The sequence below is a fragment of the Sorex fumeus genome, unplaced genomic scaffold (assembly GCF_029834395.1).
Source record: "Sorex fumeus unplaced genomic scaffold, SorFum_2.1 ptg000003l, whole genome shotgun sequence".
Lineage (NCBI taxonomy): Eukaryota > Metazoa > Chordata > Mammalia > Eulipotyphla > Soricidae > Sorex > Sorex fumeus.
In genome coordinates this window covers 59901013-59911224 of record NW_026606060.1, presented here as the reverse complement: position 1 = coordinate 59911224, position 10212 = coordinate 59901013, and the positions used below count along the sequence as shown (strand labels likewise).

General features: G+C 40.6%; 1 pseudogene; it reads left to right on the top strand.

Annotated features, from left to right (window-relative positions):
- On the top strand, positions 1–870 carry LOC130024330 (taste receptor type 2 member 7-like; annotated as a pseudogene).
- The last annotated feature ends 9342 nt before the right edge of the window (positions 871–10212 follow it).

Below are 10212 nucleotides of genomic sequence, written 5' to 3'. Positions count from 1 at the left end.
ATGTCAGGTGAGGTGAACAGCACCTTAATGATCATAGCAGGTGGAGAATTCTTGATGGGGATCTTAGAGAACACATTTATTGGACTGGTAAACTGCTTGGACTGGATGAAGAAAAGGAAGATGGCCTCCATTGATTTAATTCTCACATATTTGGCTGTTTCCTGAATCTGGCTACTTTGCATAATAATGCTAGACTGCTTTATGTTGGTGCAGTATCCAAATGCTTACGATGCTGGTAAACAAATGAAACTCATTGATTTCTTCTAGACACTCACCAATCATCTCAGTGTGTGGTTGGCCACCTGCCTCAGTCTCTTCTATTTCCTCAAGATAGCTAATTTCATGCATCCCCTTTTCCTCTGGATGAAGTGGAGAATCCACCGGGTTATTCTTAGGATCCTGCTGGGATGCGTGGTTCTCTCTGTTGATTAGCCTTGCTGACACTGAAAATCTGAATGATGATTTCAGGTAATATATGGAGGTAAAGAAGAGAAGAAACGGAACATTGAAGTGCAGAGTAAATAAAGGTCAATATGAGTTCATCAAGATATTTCTCAAACTTTTAACAGTATTTCCCTTCTCTGTGTCACTGGTCTCCTTTTGCCTCTTGATCCTCTCCCTGTGTAAGCACACCAGGAAGATGCAGCTCAGTGCCAACAGACACAGGGACCCAAGCAGAGATGGCCACTTGGGAGCCAGGAAGACTGTCATCATCTTCCTCCTCCTCTTCATTGTTTATTGTTTGGCCTTTCTCATAGACACCTCCAGCTACTTTATACCAGAGACTGAACTAGCTGTGTTGGTTGGGAAGTTGATCGCCCTCATTTATCTTTCAATCCATTCATTTATTCTAATCCTAGGAAACAATAAATTGAGAGAAGCATCTCTAAGGGTGCTATGGAAGATAAAGTCTATTCTAAAAACAGAAGCATATTTGAAGAGTCTCAATTTCTAGGACCAAGAAATAACAGATATCTTTAGCTGTCTTCACTTAATGCATTAATGTTGGTTTCATATGGTGAATTTCTCTTGAAATGTATTCAGTTACTTATAATTGTAATTTAGAATTGGCTTTGCCTCTTTTTCGCTATATATCTCTCTGTCTTTGTCTCTTTCTTTCCTTCCCTTACTTTTTGTGACTCAAGTTTTAGAAAGGTAGTCTTCTGGTATTTCCTTTAAAAGGAGATACCATTTCATAGTTGGTTGGAAATCATTTCTCCAGATGCAAAGTATATGATTAACAAGAACACTGTAATAGCATCTTGCTGGGATTTGCATTCCATTGAAAAGCAGGTGGGTTATTCAGTAGGAGCAAGTATTACTAGAGTAGACATGAATTAGATTTTTTCTGCAGCAATTAACATATTTGTAATTGAAAAGATGTAGAATATTTTGATCAATAAATTAGGTAAAATTAAAAGAGAGCTTTCTATTAGTTTCATTTCTTAATTTTTCTTTTCTGAACCTGTCAATACTACATACACACTTATATATGTATATATATGGAATCAATTAATTAAAAACTAGATAAAACACACGAGTGCTTCTTAACGTTCCATATTAAAATTAAGAAAACAGGAAAAAATTAGATGTATAGACTAAAGCTTTAATATTGCCAATATTGTGTTATAAGACACCTAAGTATCTCAGTTTACCTGCATTTTCCTAATAATCATATATGTGGAATCATTATATGATGTGGAATATTTTTCTCAAGTGCATGTGGCCATTTGTAAACATTTGGAGAAATGTCTATTCAAGACCTTTTCTCAATGTTTAATTAGGTTTTCTGCCATTCTGTTTTCAAATTGTCTGAGTTCTTTGTATAGTGTGAATATTAGAAAATCTTCAAATAATTTTTCTGTAAACATTTTCTCCAATTATCTAAGCTGTCTATTTTACTCTTATTTATTTGATGCATTAAAGACTTTATCTTAATGAATTCCAATTTGCTGTTTTTACTTTGCTAAGTATACATTTGTGTTATAGCCAAGAATCGTTCCACTGACAAATTCAAAGTCATGAAAAGGATATCACTGCAGCACTATCGTCCTGTTGTTCATCAATTTGCTCAAGCAGGCACCAGTAACATCTCCATTGTGAGACTTGTTATTACTGCATAAAAAGGATAAAACAGATAATTATTGCTAATTCTCCTAAGTACAAAGTAATGTCTGTCTTCTCAGGAAGAGGCAAATATTCAGAGACTTCTAAGTAATAGATGGAAAAACTAGAGTTTCTCCAGTGCTCATGCTTCAACATTATAGAATAAAAGAACTTAAAACCAAGTAGCTATCCTTTCCCCAAATTGAAAATTGTTTTTGCCTTACCTTAGTTATCCTGATTAATTAGTACACTTCTTTGAGATTGAAATTATTGTTGAAAATTGTCTATGCCTCAGCTCAATTATTTTTAAAGACCCCAAAACACATTTGTGCCAAACAGACATTTAATATGATAGTGACTTGGGGACATTAAATATGATCGTGAGGTTCACTTCCAAATTAAATTGTAGACTTGTTTTCTAAGTGATTGATTGCTTCTTGATTTCTACTCAAAAAGTAGGTTGGTGAGTTCCCAAATATACAGACCTTAAAATGAGGAGATCTTGCAAATCTGAAAAGGCAGATCCACTCCTCTTTGTATTTTAGAGCCTTTTAAAAATCTCTACTTATAAAAAAAATCTGCTTATAGTAGGAATAACTGACCTCAGTGAGCAAAGTCTTTAGGCAAATCTAAGCTAGAGCAGAACTGGCTCTTTTTTTTAAATTTTTTATTAGTGAAACACCATGAAGTACAGTTGCAGACTTACAAAATGTTGTGCTTGGGTTTCAATTATACAATGTTCGAGCACCAATCCCTCCACCAGTGCCCATTTTCCACCACCACTGATCCCAGTATCCCTCCCAACCTCCTTTCCCCTCATCCCACCCTGCCTCTGTGGCAGTGCATTCCCTTTTGTTCTCTCTCTCCTTTTGGGTGTTGTGGTTTGCAAAAGAGACATTGAGTGGGAATCATGTTCGGTCTATAGTCTACTTTCAGCATGCATCTAGACCTGAGCAAGACAACTATAGGGGACCCCAGTGAAAGGGACATGTTCTCAATGCATCTGTTAAAGTCAATTCAATCTTTGTGATATCCCTAATCAGAACTCTCAACTGAGACGCCAAGTCCAGTGGAGGCTGTCTATATGATCCTCATTGCTGGTTTATTGACTCTAGGAATCTGGGGAAATGGGTTCATTGTAATGGTGAGCTACATAGGTTAGATCCAAAGGAGAGCTATCTCCTTGACTAATATTATCCTGGTCAGATTCAGCCACTGTAGAATCTGTTTGCTGTGTGTAATGGCTTTTGATGACTTTGTCATGCTGCTTTCTCACGCTCATCGTCAATGAGACACAAATGACTAAGGAGATGGGGAAAAAAACACCAAAACAATCCCAGATACATATGCCCTGGTGAGCTGATGAATATTTTGGGTATGTTCTGGATCCTTGGCAATCATTCAAGTGTTTGGTTTGCTTCTTGCCTCAGCATCTCACATTTACTCAAGGCAGCAAATAGATCACATCCAGTCTTCCTTGGCTTAAGCTAAAGATGACCAAGATCACCAGTGGGATAGTTTTGATGTCCTTTCCCATCTCCTTAGTCATTAGTGTCTCACTGATGATGGGTCCTGGTATGACTTTAAGTTCCACCATGAAGAAATAAAACTTGGGAATCTGAAGTGAGTAAAAATCCTAATACTTCAAACAGATTATTCCGAACAGAGGGACTGTTGTTCCCTTTAGTCTTTGCCTAATTTCATTTCTCTTACAACGTTTGTCAGAACTTTTGGTTCTGCAAAGAATTCAGAATTTAAGGTAAAAGACAACAATCAAAGATTCTCCCCCAAGTCATTTTATTTACATTTATAATTTAAAATCTACCTCATCTATCTTTATTCTGAAATGTTTTGTGTTCATTCTTATTTTATCTTGTTTAGTTTTGAATCACATATTATTATTATTATTATTATTATTATGTTGTTGTTGTTGTTGTTAAGCTTCTTTCATTTTGTAGGAAAAATGAATCTAATAACATATTATAGAAATGATCCCTGAAAGTATTGTCTTGGAAAAATGAATCTAAATCCTACATAAACATTTCTTGCCATTGACCACAAGGAAAAATCTCCTGCATTTCCTGCCATATACAGGCAAAGATCTTGAATTCAATGAATAGAAGAATTTCTAGCAGACCAGTTATAGGAAAAGATTTTTAAAATATCTTATGAAATAAATCCTATAAAGAATTGTTGCTTTGGTTCTACCAGAGTTCAATCCTTATCTGTCCTCTCCTCTTCTTTTTAGAACGGTTGGTTCTGTAGACATGAGTACAGAGAATAGGGTGCTTGACTTGCTGTAAACCAACCGGGTTCAATCCCAAGCATACCATACGATCCCTTAAACACTGCCTGGAGTGATCCTTCAGTGCAGATGCATGAGTAACCTCTTAGTAGTGCCGAATAGGTGACTCCCCCCACCCCAAATAGAATGGTTTATTCTTAGTAAGAGGGTTAAATAACTCTGAAAGATTTTGCCTAGCTTGAAATTTGAAGTCCCTATCACTATCGTTATCACTATCACCCCATTGTTCATTGATTTGCTCCAACGGGCCCAGTAACGTCTCCATTCGTCCCTGTCACATGCTAGTGTAGTCTGATGACATATCGGTGGCTCTTTCAGGGACAGGGAAATGAGGACCATCATTGTTACTGTTTTTTGGCATATTGAGTATGTGATGGGTAGCTTGCCAGGCTCTGCTGTGCGGGCAGGATAATTTCGGTAGCCTGCCCAGCTCTCCGAGAGGGATGGAAATTTTTGGGGCAGCCTCTAATCACCTTTGCAGGTGTTCCCAGTCAGGAATATATGCATTGAATTTCCTAGGCTGGCAAAACAGATATAATATTAAGAAAAGTTTTGTACAATTAGAAATAAATATACAGGAATCAGAGTGGTAGCACAATGGGTAGAGCGCTTATCTTGAATGTTGCTAATATAGGTTCAATCCCCAGCACCTCATGTGGTCCCCTGAGCCCACCAGAATTGATCACTTGGCACATAGTCAGGATCACTCAGCACATAAGCTTTGATCACAGCCAGATATGGCCCCAAATAAAACAAACAAAAAAATACACATGAATACTAGAGACACCTTGACAAAGAAGATTGGCAGTCTCAATGGCCAGGTGTCCATAGACATATCTAGCTGATGCTACCCTTTTGTATACGTCCTCAAAGAATTTTTGCAGCATTCTCTCTTTCCTTCTCAACTCGGCAGTTTTCGACATTTTATTTCCTTTAGCTATATTCCCTGTTCTCATTTGTTTCTGATAATATTTTATAATCACATGTCCCTAAATTACTAATTCCATGCTTTCCTATTATACACTATGCATGTTATAAGAAATAGAGAAAGTATATGTTGTTGTCATTACAGAATTATTTAGATATGAGGGGAATCTGAGTTTATGTGATTAGTATTAACCAGATCAATGTTTCTCCACGTGTGCACTACTGCCCCCTGGGATAGCTGAACATTTTCCAGTGTGATATAGCCTCTGGTACAATGTTCTTCTGTATGTTCCTTAGAGAAGGTGGATTTCCAGGGGGGAGCATAGTGATTTTTTTTTCATTAAGGAGGATGAATAATGGCTGAATAAGTTTGGGGGACTCTGGGTAGATTCAAATTTATTGCATGCTAAATAATTTCTCCCTCCCTCAAATAAATCCACAAAAGTAGAATTGAGAGGAAGGGAGGGATAGTAGAGCAGGTAGGGCATTTGCCTTGCACCCAACTAACTCCAAAACCCCAAAAGAAAACCCACTTTTGTGCCCCATAAGAAGTGATACCTGAGAGCATCGGAAGTGATTCCTGAGTGCAGAGCCAGGACTAAAAGCCCCAGAACTAAAAGGAAAGGGTAAATGAAAATGAAAATAAAAATTAAAAGAGAAAGTAAAATAATTATAAGTCGAGGGGAAAATTAATCCTATTTTCTAAAAATATAGAGGGCAGAAAACTATTGGAATTTCCTTTCAGGGACCATGATTTTCAGGGCTGTTAGACTAGGGTGCTGGAGTCCCTGCTGACCCTGTGCCTCAACCGCCTAGGTGGTGCCACTCTGTGGAGCAATCCTCCGGAGTCTTCTCCAGGTGAGAGGGTTCCAGAAACACTGCTCCAGAAATGGGGAAGGTCAGCATCAAATGGGGCACTCTCTCCCCATTTTGATAATTTCTGTAGCTCAGTTATCAGAATTTTTTTTAAATGTAGGAGTACTGCTATTTATTCAGCCACTGCTTAGGCTGATTGAATTGGACATGAACTCCACCTTACTTTTTTTTTTTATCGAATCACTGTGGGAAAAGTTACAAATCTTTCAGGTTTAAGTCTCACTCTTGCAATGATAAAACACCTTTCCCTTCACCAGTACTTTTTTTTCACCACCAATAACCCAAATATACCCCCCTCCCACCCCTCCCAATGCCTGTGAGGCAAATGAATTCTACTTAACTCTCTGTCTACTTTTATTACATTCATTATTTTGACAAAAGATGCACCATTATTGTTTAGAGTTTACACCCAACAATCAGAACTGCTGAAAAGGCATTGTGAAATAATTTGTTTTCTACAACTGGTTATGGTTTTGGATTTCTAATATTTTACTTATTATGTCTGGAGGGATTTCTGCCAAGAGCCAGATAATTATTATGAGATTGGTTTCTGTGGTTCTGGAGTCATGGTCGTGCTGGAGAGCTGCTCGTGAGGGGCAACTCTTGACCTTGGTAGGGTGTGAAGGATGAGCCAGGAACGCCCCCCCTTCCCATGAGATTGCAGTTGCCCCGTTACTGCAGGCTCATACCTGGCTTTCCAATAATCTCTGAGGAGGCCGCCATCTTGCTGCCCGGGGGGGAAAATGGCAGAAGGGAGCGACACCCCTTCCCTCCTGGGGAGGCATGGTACAGTAGATTAACACATAGTCCATTCACTTTTCTGCAGCAAGCTGCCGGGCTCTGCATTAAGTCCTTGTGCCTCTGGAGCCATGGTCATGCTGGAGAGCCGCTCGTGGGGGGTACTTTTTTTCCATTTTTTTATAATTTTATTTATTGAATCACCGTGAGAGCAGTTACAAAGCCTTCGGGTTTAAGTCTTGATCATACAATGAAACACCCATACCTTCACCAGTGCCCATTCTCCACCACCAAAATCCCCAGTATCCCCCAATCCCACACCCTCCCCCTACCTGTGGGGCAGATGATTTCTACATTACTCTCTCTCTCTACTTTGATTACAGTCAATATTTTGACCCCAGACCCACCATTATTATTTGGAATTTTACCCCAACACTCGGATCTGCCAAAAAGGCAATGGTAGACAATTTGTTTTCTATTGCTGGTTATGAATAACATATGATGTCGTGCAGCGGCAGTAGTAGCCGTGTGATTTTGAAATTCCGAAATTTTAACCTTTAAAACTGGATGAATTTCTGCCAAAACCTGCTGGGTTCCAAGATTTGTTCCCACGTATCTTGTCACTGAGGGTCCAAACCTGACTGTCCAATGGCCTCTGGAGGATGGCGGCCACTAAACCACCAGAGGGAGCAGGCGGAGGGACAGCACCTTTCCCCCCTGGGGTGGCCTGGCGACAGTAACCAACTGCGGGGTCCGGACCCATTTCTGCCAAAAGCCTCTGGGTTTTGAGATTTGTTTCTGAGCCTCTGGGATCATGGCCATTAAGCAGCATGATCAGGAGCCAGAGAGGCCGTTCGTGGGCAGCAAATCGGGGTCTCTTTGGGACAGGGAGGAAAGGGCCGGCTTCACCCCCATCCTGTGAGGTCCCACGTGTCTCATCACTGCGGGCCCAAATCTGACTGTCTAGTGACCTCTGGAGGATGGAGGCCACCGGCCTGCCAGGGGAAAAGGCCAAGGCACGAAACCTATTCCTACCAAGCGTGGCCCGGCAACAATAACCTACTGCAGGCACTGGATGCATTTCTGCCAAAAGCCACTGGGCTCCGAGATTTGTTTCTGAGTCTCTTGGATCATGGCCATTAAGCAGCTTGATCAAAAGCCAGAGAGGCCATTCATGGGCAACGACTTGGGGTCTCGTTGAAACAGGGAGGAAAGGGCAGGCTCCACCTCCATCCTGTGAGGCCCTGCGTGTCTCGTCACTGTGGGCCCAAATCTGACTGTCCAGTGGCCTCCAGAGGATGGTGGCCACCCAGCCAACAGGGGGAACAGGCCAAGGCACAAAACCTATTCCTACCTGGGGTGGCCCAGCGCCGGTAACCTACTGCAGAGACCAAACGCAATTCTGCCAAAAACCGTTGGGTTTTGAAATTTGTTTCTGAGTCTCTGGGATCATGGCCATTAAGCAGTTCAATCAGGAACCAGAGAGACCATGCCTTCAATTATATAGCTGAGCAGGAGGTGGTTTATTGGCGTGTCTCCCACATAACTAACTTTTGGCCATTTACTTTCTTGGTAAACTTTGCCCCAAGTTTTTGGGGTCTGGCCAAAGGCACAGCAGCAATTTTGGGGTATCTGGGAGTCTGAAGGCACCATCAGGCTGCTGATGCACTCGCCTCTCAGGTACAGATTGATCTGCTGGCGGCACCATACCCCCAGTTATTAGAATTTGCTGAATCATTTGTCCCTCCATAATTACCAGCAGCTCAGGCTTAAATTAGGTCATTCTTCCTTCCTCTAGACAGAGAGTTTATGAATATGTAATTGCCCATCACCCTGCAACCTTCGTTTCCACCCACCACAGTGCTCTCCGAGCACACCTAATTCCCAAGGGATTCCCAATTTCCAGTGCTCATGTTTAACTTCTCCTTTGTGCTTTATTTTCCTATAATAATAAATACAATAAATCATTTATTGTATTTTCTATTCCATCCCTGTCCCTTCACCCTGAATGGAGCAGTTTCTCTTTTCCTATATTAGCACTCTTTGATCTCAATAAAGTCATCATTGGTCATTAGTCTTCCATCCATCTGCTGGGGGAACGACTTTTCCTCCTGAACGCACCCGGGAACATGGCCACCAGGTCTGTGTCAATAGAGTATCAGACGCCCAATGTTGTGGCACTACACCCTTCACCAGTGTCCTCCTCCATTCTCCAATGTCCTTGTGGCCTCTCTCACAATATCCCCACATTCTCCCTGCCTCTCATCACGGTAGGCTTCCAACTAAAGACTGCTTTCAATTTCTGTTGTCTTTGGCCATTTGTTATTCTCCTACTGTGTCTCTTTATATCCCACACATGAGATAGTTCATTCTGTGCCTGTCCTCTTTCTTACTCATGTCACTCAGCATAGTATTCTTCAGATCCATCCACATAGAAGCAAATTGCGAGACTTCTTCTTTTCTAGTAGCAAGTACAATCCTTGTATATATATATATATATATATATATATATGTATTTATATATATATGTATTTATATATATATGTATTTATATATATAATGGTTTCTTTTTCTAGATATGTGTTCTTAGACCCTTGGTTTTCCATATTTTGGCTACTCTGAATTGTGCTGCAGTGAACATAGGAGCACACATATCTTTTCTGATTAGAGTTTTGGGGATTTGGTGTAGATGCTAAGTAATGGAATTGCTGGGTCACATGAAAACTCAAGCCTAGACAAAAACTATTATTTGAAGGTGATTCTCACATCTCGAGAAATGACTGCAATGTAGAATGTGAAATTATAATCTTATAAAAGGAACTGATTATAGGTAGAATCATTTAAAAATATTAATTTTCTTCTCTTTTACATGAAAATATTTAGTATTCAAGAGACCTTTCAGGAATGAACTGTCATAGGCAGCATTTACCACATTAAGTAAATTAAAGGTAACAGACTTTTAGAATCTTACACTTCTAACAGGCCGAGGAACCCAGGTGTGCGGGATCTGGGGCTTAGATCTCCAAGCCTGCTCAGATTGGGACTGGGGCCTCCTCCACCCAGATGCCGCATCTTCCGGTATGAAGGCATTACACCCACCAACTGCCCCTGGCGCCGTGTAATCCCATCAACGGCCAAGACCCAGAGACTATAAAACCCTGCTCCGGAAGACATCTTATCATCAAGTTCTTACTCTGGAGAACCTGGAAGGCTACCCAAAGTATCCTGCCCACACGGCAGAGTCTGGCAAACTCCCCATG